Here is a 22,852-nt window from a genome sequence, read left to right on the forward strand (position 1 = left end):
CTAGAGGGGCTCCTGGGTGGCTCAGTCAGTGAAGCGACCGACTTCAGCTCAGGTCATGATCTCATGGTTCGTGGGTTCGAGCCCTGCGTTAGGCTCTGTGCTTACGGCTCAGAGCCTGGAGCCTGCTCCAGATTCTATGTCTCCCTCTCTCTCTGTTCCTCCCCTGCTTGCACTCTGTCTCTCCCTCTCTCAAAAATAAATAAACATTAAAAACAAATTTAAATAGTGCTAGAGAAAGTGGATGTTCATATGCACACACACACAAAAAGAAATAAAAAGAAATAAAGAAAAAAGAAAAAGAAAGGATAAAAGGGGAAAGAAAAGAAAGAAACTAGACACAGATCTCACAACTTATACACACAAAAAGTATAGCTAAAAATGGGGGCACCTGGCTGGTTCAACTGACACAGCATGCAACTCTTTTAATTTTAATTTTTAAAAATATTTTAATTATTTTTGGGAGTGAGAGACAGAGTGTGAGTGGGGGAGGGGCAGAGAGAGAGGGAGGCACATAATCGGAAGCAGGCTCCAAGCTATCAGCACAGAGCCAGATGCAGGGCTTGAACCCATGAACTTGAGATTATGACCTGAGCCAAAGTCTGACACTTAACCAAGGAGCCACACAGGCACCCCATATAGCCTGCAACTCTTAATCTAGGGATTGTGAGTTCAATACATACATTGGACGTGGAGCCTACTTAAAATTTTAAAATAATTTAAATTGCTAAAAATTGATCATAGACTTAAATGCAATATTCCAAGCTATAAAACTTATAAGGGAAAAGTTAGAAAATTCATGTGACAGTTTCTAATAAACTTTCAATTTTAATACCGGAAGCAAATCTATGGGAGAGAAATTAGACAAGATGCCTTTACTAAAATTAAATTTTTGTTCAACAAAAGATGCCTTTAGGAGAATGAAAGACAACCCATTCACTGGGAAAAAAAAATATTTGCAAATTGCCTATCTGCTAAAGGACTTGTAAACAGAACATACACAGGACTCCTGAAACTCAACCATAAGAAAACTACCTGATTAAAAATGGGCAAATGATCTGAAAGGGTGCCTCATCAAAGAAATATACTAATGACAAGTAAGCATATGAAAAGATGCTCAACCTGTTTTGTTATTAGGGACATACAAATTAAATCAGCCATCAGCTTGTACTTAACACCCACCAGGATGATCAACAAACACACAAACAAATGCAGAAAACAAAGTAAACAAACAAACAGTTTTCAACCTGATAATACTGGAGCAGATGTAGAAAAAACTTAACTCTCAGTATGGCGGTGGAAATGGAAAAGAGCATGGCCACTTTTGAAAACACATTCACGGTGTTTTCATAACACTAAATATCAGATTGTCAAACAATTCAGCAATCATACTTGTAGATATTTATCCAAATGACTGCATAATATATGTCCACACGAAAGTCTTCACATGAATGTTTACGGCAACTATATTCAAAATCAAAAGCTGAGGACAATCAAGCTGAGGACAATCAAGTTCTTCAGTAGGTGAACAGACAAATTAACTGAAGTACTCCCATACGGTGGAGTACTGTTCGTAGTTAAGAAGGAATGAACTATCAATTATGCAACATGGATGAATCATAAATGCACATCGCTACATAAAATGAGCCAAGCTGTAAAGGCTATATATTGTACGAATCTCTTATATGAAGAATAGAAAAGGCAAAATTATACAGAGGAAAAAGAGATCAGTGGCTGCCAGGGGCATGGGGATGATTAAATAGGCGAAGCACAGGGGAATTTTTTAGAGCTGTGAAACAATTTCTCGTGATATTATAGTAGCAGATACATAACACTAAGGATTTGTCAAAACAAAGGAGAAAAAGGAGTGGGCCATAAAGTACGAAAGTGTAAAAAGTCAGAAGATTGGAGGATCCTAGGATGGAATTCAGACTGGGACAAAATCTAACTCAATTTCAAACGTGTGACATTCTTTACTGTGAGGGAAAAGGGGGTGAGGGAAAAGGGGCCGCTACCCTAAGTAACTTTGGGAAGAAGTGGAAACTGTAAGATTAAAGATAAGAGGAACCATATATAAGCCCTAGAGTTGTGTTGGTAAAGTTATTCCCCATGGGGATACACATTAAAATTTTTTTAAGTGGGCTTCATGCCCAGTGCAGAGCCCGGTGTGGGGCTTGAACTCATGACCCTGAGATCAAGAGCTGAAATGAGATCAAGAGGCTGACACTTAACTGACTGAGCCATCCAGGTGTCTCGGTTAATAGTTCTGAAATTAGTGTTTGCACATACTGGGATTGAACACATGAGTAAATAGAGGGTAGATGGTGGGAACCAGGTTTCTCTCTGTTGGGATGGGAGGTTGGCAGAAGCCATGAGGTAAGGCTAGAATGAGCCATCCATACTAAGTGAAGTTGCCGACATCCGTATGAGCTCAGGTTTAGCTTAATAGGTGCATGTCCGTGATGTAATGTGATAAGAATGGCACTTCTGTAGTCTTCCTCCCAATACTCCCAAATCCCAGCAATCATGAAAAAAGAAAACAAAAACAAAAACAAAAACAAACAAAAAAACATCGGAGAAACCCAACTCAAAGTTACTGTTCAAAATGCCTGATCAGTACTCCTCAAACCTGCAAAGGTCAACAAAACGAGGGAAAATGTGAGAAAATGTTGCAAGTATAGACAAACCTAAGGAATCCAATTATATAAACTTACAGACCGGATGTTGGAACAGAGAAAGAACGTAAGATAAAACTTGAGGAGATATAAAAGAAGCCTGAGCTTTAGTTAATGTATCAGTGTTGATTTATTAGTTACGACAAGTGCACTAAGGTGTGCTAACAAAGGGAAAGTGGTGTGAGGTTTATAGGAATTCTGTAGTGTCGTCATTTTTTTTTTGTAAATCTAAAACCCTTCTAAAATACAACAATTATTGTTTAACTACAATGGTCGTTTACTGGCCTAGTGACTCTTGGGAAGTCGCTTCTTTTAATATCTCCAATGTTTTTAACCTGAAAAAAAAAATAGAGGTAATTTTATAAAATTTATTGGGATTACAATGGAGAACAAGTGGAAAATATTTATGAAATGCCTTTTAAATTATATGGTGAAGGTGAATGTTATTGGTACTCAAAGAAAAAGGAAAAAAAAAAGGTGCATGCCCTACTAAGTAGGATACTTGCCATTAAGAGCCCCTACATATTTTACTCAAAAAGTGTTCGTGTGAGAATACTCCAAGTGGAATGTGTATATCTCTGAGCGTGTCTGTGTTTGTGTGCCATGTATGTATTTACAGAGGAAAATTATACCCTCCAAAATATATGGTAAATATATTCCAGTCCAAAATATCTTCCGGTCTTATGATGGACAGATTTATTCAGAACAATAATGAGTGATATAATAACTAAATGCAGATGTTATAAAAATAAAATTCTTAAGTTGTTGGACAAATCATGAAGATATCCTGTTGCAAAATATATAAAGCAATTTGCTCTTTGAAATACTGTAACAATCGGATATGGTCAAATGTATCCTGAGTTTTACAGAAACCACAGAATGACTTAGCAATCCATAAATCCACACATGACAGTACTTAAGCAGGTTTCATAAATGATTTGCAGTGGAAGGAGGATTTTACTATAATTGTTCTCCATGGCCGTAAAAAGCATTATGGAGTAGGAAAAAAAAAAAATGACAAGGCTATGTTAAAGAAAAATGTTTTGTTAGCAACACTTTTTTTTTTCAAAGCATGGAAGAGAAAAGCTTTTAATGAGCTACAATAAATATATTATCATTTGTATAAGGGAAGAATCAGGTCTCCCCAGTCATCTAAAACCTACCTAAAACTTATCTCCTAATTTTCTGAGCAGCTGAGTCCAGCTTCTTCTTGATTAAATCACAAAATTAGTGGATTCTAAAGCTTTGGGGGTATAGAAATATCTCTTGGGGTGTCTGTTAAAATACTCTTTAGCCCCTATCATTCAGTTTCCAACTAAATTGTTGGATTCAGTAGGATTGTTAGACTTAGGAATCTGCATTTTAATTAAATATCCCCAGCAGATTCCCATGGTTTGTATTCTGATATTCAGTCGTAAAAATATATGCATATGCACACATGTTAACAGAATGTGCAGTAAAGCAGGGGAAGAGCAACAAATTCACTCTGGGTATGAGTGGCTAAAACTTTTCAGTATTTACACGTATAGATTCTGACTATTCCCAGACTTGTATCTTTCTTGATAACCAACAAACTGTCAAGCCTGTGAAAAATAAATTCACACACACACACACACACACACACACACACAACAGTGGTAGAGAATGCGTTCTGAGAATTGCTTTCTATGAATGAAGAATCAAGAATTTCAGTTGTGGAGACCTTGCTGTATAAACTGCAATGCACCATTGTTAATTGACCACCCTGCAGTGATTTTCTTCATTCCCCTCTTAGTTCAATTCAGAATTAGGTTGGTTATCCACTCTCCTCCTGTGTACTTGGGGCAATCTAGCTCTATTCCAATCTCCCCAAAAGGGACAAAATTGGGATATGTTTCTGGTTACATTTAGGAGTGAACAGTGGGCCGAAAACAGAGCATTATAGGTAAATTGTCATTCTCCTGCTTAGAAAGTTGTTTAGAAGCACTCCCTCTACTCTGGATGTGAATGGGGAAAACTGTCATATTTTCAGTGGTTAGATATCCTGACCAATAGGGCAGCTGATTTTAGGCTGAAGTTAACTGAGCAAACACATACAGAAGAAAAATCAACAAAAGGAGACCCTAAAGGACATTGATGAAGCTCTATAATTTATTAGGAGGCTTATCTTACCTCTAAACTTTCTGTCAATACTATATGATGCATTCACTTTTATTCTTCTTCAAGACATTATGACTTTTATTTTCCTAATAAATAAAGTGAGAGAGCTTACTTTAAGAAATAAATAATTTTCCTTTAATAATCTGATTAATTAGTTAATTCTAGGAGCATATAGAGAAATAAAGCTGTGGTGTATTAATGCATTAAGGACTCAAAATTTTACCTTTCTCTGTATTCACTCTTTGTAATCTGACTTTGAAGCTCCTCTCATCAAAAGATGTTTTTTTTTTCTTTGTTTGTTTGTTTTTTATCTATTTCTTGGGCCTGAATTCAGTCATATGACTGTCTTTGGCCACGGGATGTGGACAGTTGTGATGTTATAGAGAATTGAGTTCAAGGTTTTTCCCTTGTTCCTCTGTCTTCCACCATGAAACCCTAAGTAGGCTGGCCTACTGGAGGCTAAAACACAGGGAGCAGAGCCAAGTCATGTCATTTGTCTCAACAGAAGCCATTCTAGATCATCCAACAGTCTGCTGACTTCTAAGTATGTGAGATAGGCCAGCCATGAGCAGCAGAGGTGCCTAAAGAATTTCAGCTGAACCCAGATGCCTATCAGAACCCAGCTAGGACTAAAGACAACCATCAGTTGTACAATCAAATACCTAAGCTTGTGAATGAAAAGAACCTGCAGGCTTAACCTAGGTCTTACTTACTTGCTTAGCTATTAGGCACTGGGTTTTGTGCTAGTTGGTGTGCAGAAACATTGTGGCAATGGATAATGAACAAGTTGATAATAAAAGTGAGATGCCGTTATGGAAACCTACAATAAGTGGCATTAGGTCTGGGAACTCGTGGTGAGTGAACTGTTACAGTGATTGAAGACTTGTGAGGAAACTCTAGGGGGTTGGAAGAGTAACAACCCATTTATGTGGTGGAGAAATATTTGGTTAGCCCTTCACCTGCTGACAACTTGGGAAATCAAAGTGTAGCCATAGATGTCCTGAAGTTTTTTCCAGGGCATTCCCAAGCACTATGCTCAAACTGCATCCATCTTTTACTAGCTATGTATGAGATACAGTACTGCAAGCAGATGAAAGCAGGAGATAAACTGACATTTCAAAAATCAGAATTAGATGAAATATACAGAAGTCAGAACTTCCTGTCATGGAAAACAAAACTTCTTCATTTCCAGTGTCTTTGCTGGCAAAAGGGTCTCAAAGTTGGATGTCTCCAGGGAACAGAGGCAAAATCAAGGTGTGACTGTTGCCTCCTTGTTAAGATCGCTGATGGCAAGGTGGCACTTAGGGCTCTCAGAGTTGGCAGTAAGGGCTTCTGGTAATTGAAAAGCATTGTTCTACAGAAGCTTTACATACCTAAAATAGCAATAAATAAGCCAATAAACAGACTGAAAGTACTCAAAACATCAAAAAGCCCTGGGATCTCAGGTAGTCACAAAAGGTAATGGACGAATGAAAATGTTCCAAAGTAGAGCCAACAAACACGGCAAGCAATGGGCTATAGCCACTCACAGTGACCAGATCAAGAGAAGCATGTCCCAGAATGGAGCACTCGGCTACATTTGCTCAGCCGGGTTTCAGAATTATGTGCTTCCCTTTCTTCCTCTTTTGGGAACAAGAATATGTGTTGAAATGATCCTATTTCTGTTTGCCTATTGTTTTAGAACGTATTTGAGTAGGTATGTATGTGTGTTTGATGGGGGTGGTGAAGTGAAAATAATTTGGCTTTTGATCATAGGTCTTCAAATCAAGAGGAACTCCATCTGGACCTATTGTGGATCAGGGGATCCTGGACTTAGAGCCTGGTGATGTGTGTGGATGAGAACTTTTGGGGTTCTGGAAGAAGAGTTTGCATATGAGAGAAATGGAAATAATCATGATCAGGAGACAGATGTCATATGTAGATTACACTAATGGCTCTGACTTTTCACCCTTCCCTGTTACCCATATGCTTGCAGCGTGACTTTGTAATTTCACCCTTGAAAGAGTAGTCTATGATCATGTCCCTTGTTATTGAGTTCAGCCATGTCCCTCGCTTTGGGCAATGAGATTTCAGCAGCTGTGACTACGGAAAGAATGGAAAAAGTGTTGACGTGTTTCTGTTTTTTGTTTTGTTTTTTTCTTTCCTGCCTTTGCCATGAGATGTCTGGACTCATCTTCTATAGGATAAGACATATGGGCAGAGCCAAGTTTCCCCAGTTTCCCCAACACAAGCATGCTAAAATACCTTATAGCCCACTAACCTCCAGACATTAGAATGAGCCCCAGTAAAATTTGCAGAGCTGTCTCACCATCTGCAGTTGATTCCAGAAAAAAGAGTGAACCCTGCTAAGTGTAACCAATTTACACATGAAGGAACAAAATAAATGCTTCTCCTCCTCCTTCTTCTTCTTCCTCTTCTTCTTCTTCTAAGCCTAGGTGATTTGGAGTGGTTTGTTATATAGCATTATTGTGGCCAAAGGTAACAGATACAAAGACCTTAAGAGTTAGGTTAAAAGTGTATACTGGAAAGGTTGGTGTGAAATTAGTTTTGGTGTTAAAATAGCCACCAGTTGAGTGTCTGTTGACTATTCTAATTTCCCTAGCTATGACTTGAACGATGCTTTTGTGATCAAATGATCATTATACAAATGATGTATAAGATGATGCTCATCTTATACATATACGTCTACATATTCTTTTCTTGTTAACCTCAAGAATTCTTTTATGGCTTTCTTAATCTCTTCAAGCACACGTAGTGTTCCTTCTGCCATGCTCTCTCTCTGTTTAGTACACATCATTCTGATAGGCTGATAATGGATGGGAAAGACACGTTCAGAATCTAATCCCAAGAACCTTTCCATCTTACCTTATTTCAAGAAAGGGTCTTTGCAGATGCAATTTTATTAAAGATATTGAGATAAGTAAAAATATTCAGATATTTTGCAATACATAAATGGATCCTGAATGCTATTATAAATGTCATTATAAAAGAGACGCAAAGAGAGATTACAGGACAGAAGAGGAAGCAATGTGAAGACAGAGGCAGAGATTCAAACAATGCAGGCACAAACCAGGGAATGCCAACATGGGCCAGCAGCTACCAGAAGCTGGAAGAAACTAGAAATGGATTTTGGATTTTCACCCCAGACTCTGTGCTCAAGTAGCACAGCCTTGCCAATACCTTGACTTCAAACTTTTGGCTTCCAGAAATGTGAGAAAATAGATTTCTGTTTTTTTTTTAAGCCACTAAGTTTGTGGTTAATTTTTCATAACAGCCACAGGAAACTAATATATCACTATTAAAACAAGTATTTCATTGTAACTGGTTATTTGCATCCCTTTCTCATAGTACACAAGACTTGAAGGCAAGAAGAGAATTCTTTCATTATTTTATCCCTAGCATTTTAACAGACCCTCGCTTAAAAAAGTAGTAAAGGAAAATCTGTTCAAGTAATGACCTATTTTAATGTAACGATTGCTCCCACACTTTCCTGTAAAAATGCTCTATTTTCTCCTGCTAAAATTTCTATTTTTCCAAACAATGAGTGCATAGAGCTGTTTTAGAGAATAAGAAATCAGATAATGACTCATGATCCAGATGTACATATTGCCTATTTTAAGTTTATCTGGGTTTGGAAGAATGTCTCTCATTTTCACTTAGGTTCTACTCTTATTTTATTTTATTTGTTAACATTGTATTTATTTTTGACAGAGACAGAGACAGAGCATGAGCAGGGAAGGGGCAGAGAGAGAGGGAGACACAAAATCAAAGCAGGCTCCAAGCTCTGAGCTGATAGCACAGAGCCTGATGCAGGGCTCGAACCCATGAACCATGAGATCATGACCTGAGCTGAAGTCAGACACTTAACCAAGTGAGCCACTCAGATGCCCCTATTTTATTTTATTTTATTTTATTTTATTTTATTAAGTTTATTTCTTTATTTTGAGAGAGAGAGAGAGGAGAGAGAGAGAGAGAGAGAGAGAGAGAGAGAGAGAGAGAGACAGCTTGAGTCCGGGAAGAGCAGAGAGGTAGAGAGAGAATCCCCTGTAGGCTTTGCACTGTCAGCACAGACAGTGATGCCGGGCGTGAACTCACAAACTATAAGATCATGACCTGACCTGAAGTCAGATGCTTAACCAACTGAGTCACCCAGGGGCCCCTCCTCTAATTTTAAAGATGTGTCATTGCAGGTTGACTCAGTTCACCAAAACCACTTATGGGTTAGCATTAATTTACATATCCATCTGTATAATTTTTGATTCAGCAAATATCCTGATGAAATCAAACATGCACACATGAATGACATAGATGTATTGCCATCAAGGAGCATAGAGTCTAGCAGAGGAAACCAAAGTAAACAGCTAAAATAGGTTATATTTATAATATAAATGTTATTATAATGATAAGCCCGAGATGCCATTGAGACAAAAAGAAAAGAGGGACCTCATTCTGATTGGAAGCCAGAAAATACGGTTCAAAGATACCTCTCCAAATGCTGTAGAACCCCACTTTCAATTTTAAAGGATTAATGATATTTGGGGACAGGTTTTGGGAGGATAAACCATGTAGAAGAGTATTCTAGGCAAAGCAACATATGCAGAGCTTCGAACACAAGAAAGCATGGAACATTCTGAAAAAGCAACTAGAACATGAAGCAAAAAGAAAATAAGGTCAGGGAAGAATGAGATGTTTGTACTTTGCTGGAGTTACCACACAAACACTTTTCTTTGTTTTTTGTAGGAGTTTTCTTTTTCAGAAAACTAGACCAGCTGTAAGAAATATTTTGATTACACAGAAGAACTCTTTGGATCTTTGTCTCTGGAGAACGTAATTCCAAATAATCATTAGGAATAATCATTATGTAAAGAGATAATCGTATCTTCCTCTTATCTCTTAGTGTGAAAATATACCAGTAAACACTGATGTCAATGAAAATTTCATTGAGTTATAGATTATGTCACTTATCAAACAGAGCATCTCCCAGCAACTGCCACTTATTAGAATATCATTCTCATGGATTCATAGAAGAGATTAAATAACGTGATGGGTAGAACAGATCCATTTTAGAAGCTAAATGGTCAGATTTCTTGGAAAAAGCCATCTTGAAATAAATTATTATTTTGGGAAATTAGAGCTCACATTACAAGAAGAATCAAAGGCAATGGAAAAGGGCCAAATAAATGCATATGTGTTAATAACTTAATATTACTAATTGATTTTTCATCGAGAATTGGGATAAAAACAGTATGTTGAAAAAGTTGTTAAAATCGGAAGTATAACCTAACCTCACAGAAGCCCAAGTACATGGTTATAGTAATTATATTAAGGGATGGAACTAGAAGGAGAAAGAAGAAATGCTTTGTCTTGAAAATGTAGATATTTTCCAATTTTTGAATGTGTGCATTACATTTGTTTACCAAATAAAATGAAACTAATTCACACTAGATTTGTAATGATAGTGTCCAAAGCATTAGCTGCCAGGACCAGCTTTTTACCTTAGTGGGATAAATGGCCATACGGGCAGCATGAGCATAAAAGGTGGAAGCCTTCCAAGTGCTGATAAGTTATTTTCCAGATGGTTCCAGAAAACCATTATGATTAGAAATGCAGTATTTGCCAGTTTACACACTGCTACTTTCTGGTTCCTCTTTTAAACTACATTTTTCTGGGGCTCCTAGGTGGCTTAGTTGGGTAACCATCTGACTCTTGGTTTTGACTCCGGTCATGATCTCCTGGTCCATGGGTTCAAGCCCCACATCAGGCTCTGTGCTGATAGCATGGGGCCTGCTTGGGATTCTGTCTCCCTCTCTCTCTGCCCCTCCCCTGCTCTCTCTCTCTCTCTCTCAAAAATAAATTTAAAAAAATTAATAAAATAAAACAAAATAAATTACATTTTTCTGAGAGCCGGGATATATATTAAGCTTTAACTCAACACTTCGTTAAATAATGTGTATCCTGCAGCACAAGAGGCAGAGAACTGTAACATCAATTTATTGTTCATGGTTATGGAGGCTGCGAAATCCAAGATCAAGGTCATGTTTTCTACGGAAGTCTCTCTTCTTTGTTCACAGCTGGCCCCTTCTTTACTTGTTACAAGGGGCTGGGGCTCTCTGAAGTTCTCCTTCTTTCTTTCTTTCCTTCTTTCTTTCTTTCTTTCTTTCTTTCTTTCTTTCTTTCTTTCTTTCTTTCTTTCTTTCCTTCCTTCCTTCCTTCCTTCCTTCCTTCCTTCCTTCCTTCCTTCTTTCTTTCTTTCTTTCATTTTTGAGAGAGACAGAGTGCAAACAGGGGAGGAGCAGAGAGAGAGGGAGACCCAGAACCCAAAGTGAGCTCCAGGCTCCGAACTGTCAGCACAGAGCCCAAAGCAGGACTCAAACCCAAGAACCACGAGATCACGACCTGAACAGAAATTAGATGCTTACCCAACTGAGCCACCCAGACACCCTTCTGGAGCCTCTTTATAAGGACACTGATTTCATTCATGAGAAATCCACCTTCATGACCTAATTGCCCCTCTAAGGCCCTACTACCATCATCTGTGGGTGTTAGGACTCCATATATGAATTTTTTCAGGACACAAACATTGAGACCATAGCAATTGGGGAATACAAAATTCAAATAATGGCACAGTGACAAATCTACTAGTGGAGAATTATTGGGAACTTTTCAACTTGTAAAGGTTAGCTTTTTGAGAAACACATAGGCTCAGATACTCTGATCTAGCCAAATATGTAAAAGTTATTATAAACTTTTATATAAAATAATTGCAAAGCTACCACATAACCTGCAATATTTTATCAGCCGACCTTACAGAAAATTTTAAGAATTGCAATTAAAAATTAAAATATTCTATACTGCTGAATTGAAGTATATTGGCCTCTATAGACACATATCCTCAAATTAAAAAAAAAAAAAAAAATTGCCGGACTGCTGTATTATGAAGGCAAGGTGCTTTATAGAAAACTAGAGATACTGCACAATTCTGTTTATGCCTTCAGAGACATTCAAAGTCCTAGTAAATATTTTACTGACCATTTTATGTTTTTTAGTAAATGAAGTGCATAAAGCACCAGAGAAACCAGAAAAAAAATTGTTATTCTATTTCAATTTTATAACCCCCCTCACATTAGTGGTATATGAGTTTATCTATAATATGTAATGATACAGTACATCGATTCTAATAGGGTATATTACAATATTCAGAATTCTCAAAGCACGGAGTAATAAAAATGCCTTCCATTACACCTATAATTTGAAACTTCAAAATATAAACAGGATTATATACGTAATAGAAATAAACCTTTTAAAATACTCATATCTGGTGCTTTGACAAGCAAGAAAACTTTTATATTATCAGTAGTTTTGGAATGTATAATTAAGTTTTAATATTAAAACTGAAGCACTTTGTTGATACAACAGCTGAATCAATATGACTACAAAATAATTCAGGTAAAATACTATCCTAGAGCATGACTGCAATTTCTTTGCATAAACCCAAAAGCTAGCACAGAACTCAAACAACAGCGGATAATCATTTGTGAAATAGTTGTCTCTTTTATCATCGGATTTCTTGAACCAGGCATTGGAAAGTTATAAATGTTAATATCTCAACAGTAAGGTTCCTGACCACTGATGTTATAATTTTCAATAAATATCTTCTACATAGTGCTGTGAAATGATAATATTGTTTCTAAAGGAAAATATAATAATGAAAATGTCAGGGAAGAATAAATAGAGAAGAAAGTGTCCCATAATGCAGAAAGAAAAAAAGAAAAATATTCAGGCAAAGAGAAAAAGAAATGTGATGCTCTTAGCACTGAAGTTCACAGTTATAGGCTTTTTTTTTAATTTATTGTTTGGATCTAAAAATCTAATACAAAAGCAGCAAAGTTGAAGGAAAGTGACTGTCAACATTTTGTTGCAAAATCCATGCCTACCACGTTTTCTGTTTCCTTTTTTGTTTTTCTCTCAGTCAGACCTGGTGGTCTGGTTTTAGATCTGTGGAAAATCATGACTTAACCATCAACTCACTAAACAAATGAGTTCAGGCTAGATGATTAATTCTAAAAAAATACATATTACACCCTAGTACTTTAACGGTTCATCTACCAAATTCCCTGCCTACTTTCCAACTTTGGCAGGGGTGAGCCTTGAGATACATGTCTCTTTAATGATTTCATTCATGTTAATTATCGGGCAAAGAAGGCAAACTTTATCAACTGTAGTTACTGGCTGGGGACTTTGTGCAATTATTTAACTAAGCAGCTTCTCTATGCCTCAGTGCTGTCCTCTCAAAAAAGGGAGAAATACCAGTTCAGAGGGTTTTGTGAGAATTAAATGCAATAATGTATATAAACACATTGTCCAGGGGCGCCTGGGTGGCTCAGTCAGTTAAGCATCTGATTTCAGCTCAGGCCATAATCTCACAGTCTGTGAGTTCAAGCCCCGTGTCAGGCTCTGTGTTAACAGCTCGGAGCCTGGAACCTGCTTTGGATTCTGTGTCTCCCTCTCTGTCTGCCCTTCCCCTGCTCATGCTCTGTCTCTCTCTGTCTCAAAAATAAATAAAAACATTAAAAGAAATTAAAAAAAAAAAAACCCACATTGTCCAGACCTTTGTACGTGAGGAGCGGAGACTCAATGTTTTTTTGTTTTTGTTTTTGTTTTAGTGGAAATTTTGAATTATGTGATAAGGTAAGAATTTGGCTTCCTCTTTTCACAGTAATCTACTACGTAAAAAAGAATGTTGTGGAGAGTAGGTAAGGGGCTTGCAACACAGTGAAGGGCAAGCGTATGACCAATTTGGTTGTGAGTGATGGAAACTGGCTTGTAGTGTGAGGCTGGAAAGATATTTTGAAAACACACGAGAGAGAGGGAATGCTGTGTTGTTTACCGTATGTGATCAGATACTCATTGAAACTTTGTCATGGATATTGTGTACAAGCTTTGCAACAATACCAAGCAGATTTATTTTTGAACAGTCTTCTCTCCAAGGCTCAACATGGCTGTCAAAATGCCCCAGCGTGGCTATGGAAGACACTGAAAGTGACTTAAGCAAGTTACTGAGATTTCTCAATACTATGACCCCCACAATTAGACAATGGAAGACATGCAAGTTTTCTTCCTTCCCTGCAGAATACATGTGTGTGTGCACGTGTGTGCAAGTGTGTGTCTGTGTATCACTTCCTCTTGATCCATTTTTCTGTCAGAGGACGCTTGTGCTCCTTCCCCATCTTGGCTATTGTAAATAACACTGCAATGAACACAGAGGTGAACCTATCTTTTTAAAATAATGCTTTGTTTTTGTTTTGTTTGGGTGAATATTTGGTAGTGGAATTACTGGTTTCTATGGCATTTCTTTTCTTCTTTTTTTGAAGAAAACTCTGTACTGTTTTCCACAACAGTTTCTCCAATTTGCATTCCAACAGACAGTGCAAGAGGGTTCTTTCTCCACATCCTCATCAACACTTGTTATTTCTTGTCTTTTTGACACTAGCCATTCTGACTGGTGTTAGGTGATATCTCATTGTGATTTTCATTTTCATTTCCCTGATGATTTAGTGATGTTGAACATTTTTTCATGTGTCTATTCACTGTCTGTATATATTCATTAAAATATGTCTTTTTGGGTCTTCTGCCCAACGGTTTAACTGAACATTTTTTTTTGGTGTTTAGTCATTTAAGGTTTTTATATACTTTGGATATTAACCCTTTATTGAATATATCATTTGCAAATATCTTCTCCCGTTCATTCAGTAGGTTGTGTTTTCATATTGTTGATGGTTTCTTTTTCTGTATGAAAGCTTTTTATTTTGATGTAGTCCCAATAGTTTATTTTTACTTTTGTTTCCCTTGCCTAAGGAGACATATACATAAATATATTTCTAAGGCCAATGTCCAAGAGATTATTATTTTTGGTGGGGGGAGGGGTGTTTTACAGCTTCAGGTCTCACATTTAGGTGTCTAATCCATTTTGAGTTTACTTTTGTGCATAGTGTAAGAAAGTTATCCAATTTCATTCTTTTGCATGTAGCTTTCCAGTTTTCCCAAGACCATTTGTTGAAGAGACCGCCTTTCCCCCACTATATATTCTCGCCTCATTTGTTTTAGATTAATTGACATACGAACATGGGTTTTATTTCTGGGCTTTCTATCTTATTTTATTGATGTATGTGTCTATTTTTGTGCAAGTACCATAGTGTTGGATTATTGCAGCTTTGTAGTATATCTTGAAATCTGTGTTTGTGGTATATCCATCTTTTTTTTTTAATGTTTATTTATTTTTAAGAGAGAGAGAGAGAGCAAAGGAGGGGCAGAGAGAGGTGGAAATACAGAATCTGAAGCAGGCTCCAGGCTGTCAGGACAGAGCCCAATGTGAGATCGTGAGATCGTGACCTGAGCCAAAATTGGATGTTTAACCGACTGAGCCACCCAGGTACCCCAGTGATAGATACATGTTTGTTCTTCTGTCTCGAGATCACTTTGGCTGTTCAGGGTCTTTTGTGGTTCCATACAAATTTTAGGATTATCTGTTCTACTTCTGTGAAAAATGATATTGGCATTTTGATAGGAATTACATTGAATCTGTATATTGTTTTAGGTAGTCTGGATATTTTAACAATATCAATCCTTCCAGTCCGTGAGCATGGTATAGCTCTCCTTTTGTTTGTGTTCAATATCTTTTCATCAATGTCTTAGAGTTTTTAGAGTATAGGTCTTTCAGTTCCTTATATAAATTTATTTATTTTTGGTGCAATTGTAAATGGGATTGCTTTCTTGATTAAATAGAATTTGTTTTCCGAAGCACCCTCTCCAGATTGCCATATCCAAACAAAGTAGAATTGAGAAGGCTCTCCTAGAAACTCTGTCATGTACTGAAATAAATTTCTATCCTAGTTCTTCTACTACAGCATTGCATATCTATTTCTTTCTTCCTCATCAATTAAACTTTAATGCCTTTTTTTTTTTTTTTTTTTTTTTTTGGTAATTCCAAGACTAAGATTAGATTTTGGTTAGTGTGTTTGATGTTTTCATGACATTCCTTCCTGGACTTTATATTCACTTGGTGGCTATCTCTAGTATACTACCCATTGCTCTATAAAATTAAAAAAAAAAAGGAAGAGAAAAAAAGAAAAAAGAAATTTAATCTGACTCCAGAACATTTTAAGATACAAATCTTATTTTGTATCAAGACTCCATCTATAATTCATCCATACCTTTCAGAATCAAGTTCAAACTTCTTCACAGGGTCGCAGAGACTCCCATTAACTAGTTTTCTGACCCTCCTATCTTTCCCAACTCAAATGCACGCGCGCGCGCACACACACACACAGTGACACACTATACACAAGTCATTCCCACTTATTTGTGGTTGGAAAGCATGTCCTGGTCTTTCATACCTCTGTACTCTGTACTCATCACTTGATTAGCATAGAATACTCTTTTTACCTTGGCTATTTGATGAAATTCTACTTATCCCTGTATCATCAATGCCATCAAAAGGCTCTCTAGGATTCCCCTTTCCATGCTGTGCTCACTTACGAGCAGGGGCAGATCACTTCCTCCTTTGCCCCACTCTGCATATCTATCTTACAGAAAGTATGACAACCCAAGTCAGCACGTTCTGTTCTGTCACTCTGATGCTCTATGCTCTGTGTTCACGGAGGTTACAGACATTGTCTTTACACTCCTAAGGCCTTCACACTTGGCCCAAATTATTTGTGAAGAGAAGGAAATAAGCGTGATGAGGGAACGTATATAGGCATTTATTCTCCTTCAGATATACTTGCATTTTTTATGTCACATGCAACTAATAACAAAAAGCATGTGTACTTAGATTCTTAGGAATTTACTCAAAGATGAAGAAAATGGTTCAGACAAGACACTTCCAGACACCAATAAATTCCCATTATGTATGGGAGCTAAAGGTGAGTCTGGTCCAGCTATCACCAACCATGGGGGAAGTGGTACAAAAGTATATTCTGCAGAGAAGGGAAGCTTCTGGGTTTCTGGGAAGATGACATCTGAAATCATAGAGAAAGCAGCACGAGATGCTTTTCCTCGAAAACAATGTTTCAAAATGTCAGGGAGGAAGCAGGATGGACACAAAATTGGATTCACAACCCTGTGGGGGTGTCAGCTCCATCCAGGGTTGGCACAGAGGGCTTTGGGCTGGTCTTATGTGAAAAGCTTCTGGGAATTGTTCACTCCCAAGCGTCCCAGTTTCACGTACATGAAGAAGAGTATATAATTGCAATAATGATAATAGTAAGAGCAGCTAACCGTAAAGAGCTTTACATGTATATATTTTTTACTCCCCACCACAATCCATGAGGTGATATTATTATTATTATCCATTTTACCATAATAGAAATGGGGGCATAGAAAGATCAAGAAAATGATATAACTTAATTCTCCAAAGTAAGCCTTGTATTTTAAAAGTTAGAAAATTAATAATTTTGTTTGAGCCTCTCCAACTCTAACATTTTAGTCAAAACAATTGAAATATTAATCCATCAGCAATATTGACCTTAAATGTGAGCTGATTTATAGGGTCCAGCACCCTAATCATTTAACCAGACAGAGCCAACTTCTAATTCCAACCTTACCATTTACCTGATCTTCCTGAGTTACCCAATTTGATTAACTGCTGTCCCCCTCAGCTCTCTCATCTGGAGAAATGAAATAAATGTGGAATACATATGCTTCTTATCTGAATTAAATGTGACACCCCAAGTAAAGTTGGTAGCACATAGCAAAAACTCCAACATAAGCTACGAGAGATTATAATAGGTACAGGATTATGAAAATCCTTCCAAAAAAGATCGGAACAAACAATGCTGAGTATACGGGGGGGGGGGGGGGGGAGGCATCCTGACACAGGGCTGGAGTAGTTTGAAATATGTCATTTCTTTCAGAAATTCTGATTCTGGTTGAATGACTGACTCTTGATTTCGACTCAGGTCATGATCCTACCCTCATATGATGGAGCCCCATATCCGGTCCGTGCTGAGCATGGAAACTGCTTGGGATTCTCTTTCTCTCCGTCTGTCCCTCTCCCCTGCTCATGCATGCTCTCTCTGTTTCCGAAAAAAATAAAAAATAAAAAATAATTTAAAAATTAAAGAAAGAAATACTGATCCCATTTTTACTAGCCAGTTATTATTTATACATATTATTACTTTCTAATATCTTTTACATAGATTTTTAGAAGTAATGAAATACACACCTAGCCAATAGTTATGTCTGCCATTTTTATTGTTTAGCCTAAGTTAAGCGAAGTGATACATCTTTTAGACCCCTTATTTATGCCTCTTTGAGGTGGCCTTCCCCATCCTGGATGGCATGCATGGTGTGTTAATTTCCTGGTGTGATTCTCAGCCCCCAGTTTTATTTCCCTTTGTTTATAGGAGCGTTCTCGTTTGCCCTCCATGTCCTCATGGCCATCATAGGAGCAAGCTATGATAGTAAATAAGACCTTTAGTTTGTAAGAATGGAGCACAGCTGCATGATAGAATTCATTTAAAATGGCAATGCAAACTTCAGGAAGGAAAGGGAACTCTCTTTTCTAGTACTGTCACTAAAAGCAGTAATATTGGAAGCAGAAAACACTTTTATAGCACCCATTATGTGCCAGGCACTGTTTTAAGAGCTTTCTGGATGTTGACATATCTCATTTTCATCAGAATCCTTTGAAGTAGGTATTGTTATTATTCCCATTTTATGTATAAGAGAGCAAAACGGTGGACGTGATTCATAAACCGCCAAAATCAGCATAGTTAGTGGCAGAGCCAGGATTCAAAACAAGCTGGTGCTTTTAACCACTATGCAAAAACTACAGCCGTCCCGTTGTCCACTGTGTACATGTAAGCGAATGGCCTACAATGGCGTATCAGCCTCTAATGCTGATCTTTACTAAAAGGGAACAGGCTGGGCCGCTCTGCACATGTGTGCCGTTTGTACACTACACAAAGTCACCCTGTTGCTCACTCACCAGGCCCTGAGATTTGGCAGGAAGCTCTGTTCACCAGGAAAAAAAATCATCTTTTTATAAACTTCGCAAATGAACCTTATGGATTATAATGTGCTTGGAAGCCAGGATCTATGGAGAATAGCTTGAAGTCTTAGGATGGGCATGGGATATCCTATCACTGCCAAAATTCGCACTCTCCACACGTAAGGAGAACACTAAAAAGACAAAGGAGATTCTAATGAGCAAGCTATGACAATCTGTGAGTCACTAATTATAATAATGGTACCTGTTTATGAAATATCATGAGTTTATGATAATACCAAAAGGTAAATTTAATATGGAGTATATAAAACAGTAATTATAGTAAAACGATGGTGGAAAATTACACACATATATACACAAATATTTAATGATAATTAATATGAGATTGGTGATATTTGTTTTTCCTTTTAGAATCGTGTGTTTGTGTGTGTGTGTGCAATTAGAAAGGAGTGAACATAGGGGGACCCGGGTGATTCAGTCAGTTAAGCCTCTGACTCTTGGTTTCTGCTCAGGTCATGATCTCGCAGTTCGTGGGTTCGAGCCCCGCTCTGTCAACACAGAGGCTGCTTGGGATTCTGTCTCCTTCTCTCTCTGCCTCTCCCTTCCTTGCTCTCTCTCTCTCTCTCTCTCTCTCTCTCTCTCTGTCTCAAAAGAATAAATATATAAGCATTAAAAAACAAAAGAAAAGAAAGAACATAAAATGAGTGAGGCAATTCTCAGTGAGGAACAGAATTTACCAGAACCAATGACAACACAAAGTAAGAACGAATAGGGTATAGTGGGTGATGACCACTGATGGTGATGTACCAAAAGAGATCTGACAATGAGTTCCACGATGAATTAACATTTTTTTCCTTAAATGAGAGTTGACAAAAGAACATGAACCCTCATCTCCTAGTAGATGACACATCCATGAGAGCTTACTGTTCATACTAATAAGGCTTTCTAGAATATCCAATTATGTGAACAAATATGTTATATCACAATATACCATACCACCACAATGAGTTAATAATGAATTATGGTAATAATCCCAAGCTTCAAAAACTAAACTCTGCATGGAATATGGGACTAGAATTTACTTGATATTACAAGGACCTAATTATAAATGATCAGTAGCTCAACTCTGAACCATATTTTACTGTGTACCAAGAACTTTGTCTAGACAAAAGTTTTTAATCCATGAACACCCCCCAAATCCACAACTGAAATGAATTGGACATTTTACTCTTTTTTTTCTTTTAATACTAGATAGATTACTGATATTCTAAAGAAGTGTAGAAATGAGCACCTGTTGTTATCTCTGCAACCTTGGAAAGCAAAAGTGTAGGAATAATGATGAACTTAGAAATTACAAAGAAAAATGTAAATCTTAGGCCTTAGCAAATTTTAAAATGCATTTACCTGTAAGTGCATTAGTCCCAATATTTCTGTTTATGTTGTATGTTTACATGTAGTATAATATTTTATTTTAATGAATTTGCTTAGATTTGATTAAATATGTCTATAATAACATTTTAATTTCAAGAAAATTCAATATGTTTAATTTTGATTGATGTTTTGTACAGTATAGGATAGTATTTAGATTTTGATAATTTACTATGTGAATAAATGGTATATATTGTTCATAGTTGAATACAATGATCATTAGCTGTTAAGTAAATTTATTTTTTTTTAATTTTTAAAAAAATATTTATTTTTGAGAAAGAGACAGAGCATGAGCAAAGGAGGGGCAGAGAGAGAGGGAGACACAGAATCTGAAGCAGGCTGTGGTCTCTGAGAGCTGTGAGCACAGAGACAGACACAGAGCTCGAGCTCACAATGAGTTATGACCTGAGCCGAAGTCAGGCTCTTAACCAACTGAGCCACACAGGTGCCCCAGCTATTAGGTAGATTTCTAAGGCAACTAAACCAAATCATGCAGGGTGACTGTTTCTTCACGCACAAAGAAAAACCTTCAGGCATTAAAAAAATCTGAAAAATTAAAAACAAGCAAAAAAAAAAAAAAACAACACTTCATTGGGCTGAGGAAGACAATGGAAATATCATATGGATTTGATGCTAAGACTGAATAAGACCGAAACAGAGAAAAAGGGAGAAAGTATTTTAGGCCAGGAGGTTAGGGATATAAGATTAAAAGTCCTATTTCTTGAAAGTGTAAACCTGAAACATGTGGGTAGTGAAAAAGGGGGAACACCTGTGGATACAGGTGGGCAGCCTTGTATATCAATCTGAATTTTGTTTTCCTTTTCTAGATTTTGCTTTTTGTGTTCTTTTTGGTAAGTGGGTCAATTGAATATACAGAAGGTGGCATTGGAGCTAAAGTATTTGAAAAACATGACTTTAGGTAATGTGCAGAGATAATCTGAACTGGGAACCATTGAGACAGAGATCAGTTTGCAAGCTGATGCCATAATTGCCAAATGTGTCATAGAATGAATGCCTGAGCTTGGGGGGTACAATGGGGCCCCGATATGAACAGCATTACAGCACAAGCCTTGGCAAACCTCTATGAGTGGGGAGGGGTTGCGCAGACAAAACCGCCCTTAGATTTGGAGCCTGGGAAATAGTCATCCAGAGGTCCATTCATTTCCAAAGCAGAAAGTCTTCCATTATTCCTCAGAAAGATTTATCCTTGCAGCTTGGCACTCACAATGGTACATATTTAAAGACACACAAACATATCACTGTCACTTCCATTGTGAGCCACCCTGGGAATTTCAGGTAGCCCATAACAAAGTCAATAGGCCAGTAAAATAAATGTCTCCCTGTCATCTTCCTCTCTACACGAAGATGTTTATTATGTCAGAGAAAAAACATTTTTACTTTGAGTCTGTGAGCTCATGTTGTGGACAATTGTTTCCTAGGGTGCTTGAATGGGCTGAACTGTAAGTCCAAAAATGGTGACATTTTAACAAGCAACAGTTCAGCAATTGTTTGCCTTAGAACAATGCTCCTGCATGGGGAGCTCAGGTTTTAAAAACATGGTGGCTTTGAGAATGTCCTGAGGCCTGTATTAGGGAGTCAGGAGACATTTTAAAAGCTTAAAAAATGTTTGTTGTGCTAAGAGCAGCATGTGAGATCTACCGCCCCAAATTTTTAAGTGCACAGTACATTTAAAAAAATTTTTTTAATGTTTTTATTCATTTTTGAGAGACAGAATACGAGCAGGGGAGGGGCAGAGAAAGAGGGAGACACAGAACTCAAAGCAGGCTCCAGGCTCCGAGCTGTCAGCACAGAGCCCATTGCAGGGTTGGAACTCACGAACCGTGAGACCATGACCTGAGCTGAAGTCAGATGCCAAACCGACTGAGCCACCCAGGGGCCCCAAAGTGCACAGTACATTTTCGTTGACCCCAGGGACTATGCATGGCAGATCTCTGGAGCTTATTCATCTTGCTTAACTAAAACTGGACACCTTTTGGCTAGTCACTGCTCATTTCTCCCTCCCTTCAGCCCCTGGAAACTATTATTAGGCTCTTGGATTCCACGAATTTGACTATTTTAGATCTGTCATAGAAGTGGAGTCATGCAGTATTTGTCTTTGTGTGACTGGCGAACTTCACTTAGCATAATTCAAGTTGGTTGCATGTGGTTGCACATTATAGAATTTTCTTCTTCCTTAAGGCTGACTAGTAGTTCGTTGTATGTCTACACTAGCAATTCAAAACCACAATGAGATTTATCGTCTCTACCTGTCAGGATGACTGTTATCAAAAACTAACTATTTGTTAGGATGTACAAAAAATGGAAATTTTGCACACTGTTGGTAGGGATGCACTAGAATGCAGGTGCAGCCACTGTGGAAAGCAGTATGGAGGTCCCTGGAAAAATAGAACTACCCTAGGATCCAGCCGCCCCATCTCTGAGTTAGAAAGAGAATTGAAATCAGGATCCTGGGGATTTAACAGTACTCTTCTGCCCATGGCACAGTATTCATTCTCAATAGCCATGATAGAGAAGCAAATGTCTGTTGAGAAATAAATTATGTAAAGCGAAAAGAGGCAGGAGCTTCTTGCTCTGTGTTCTTTGA

Source organism: Leopardus geoffroyi, chromosome C1, assembly GCF_018350155.1.
Source record: "Leopardus geoffroyi isolate Oge1 chromosome C1, O.geoffroyi_Oge1_pat1.0, whole genome shotgun sequence".
Lineage (NCBI taxonomy): Eukaryota > Metazoa > Chordata > Mammalia > Carnivora > Felidae > Leopardus > Leopardus geoffroyi.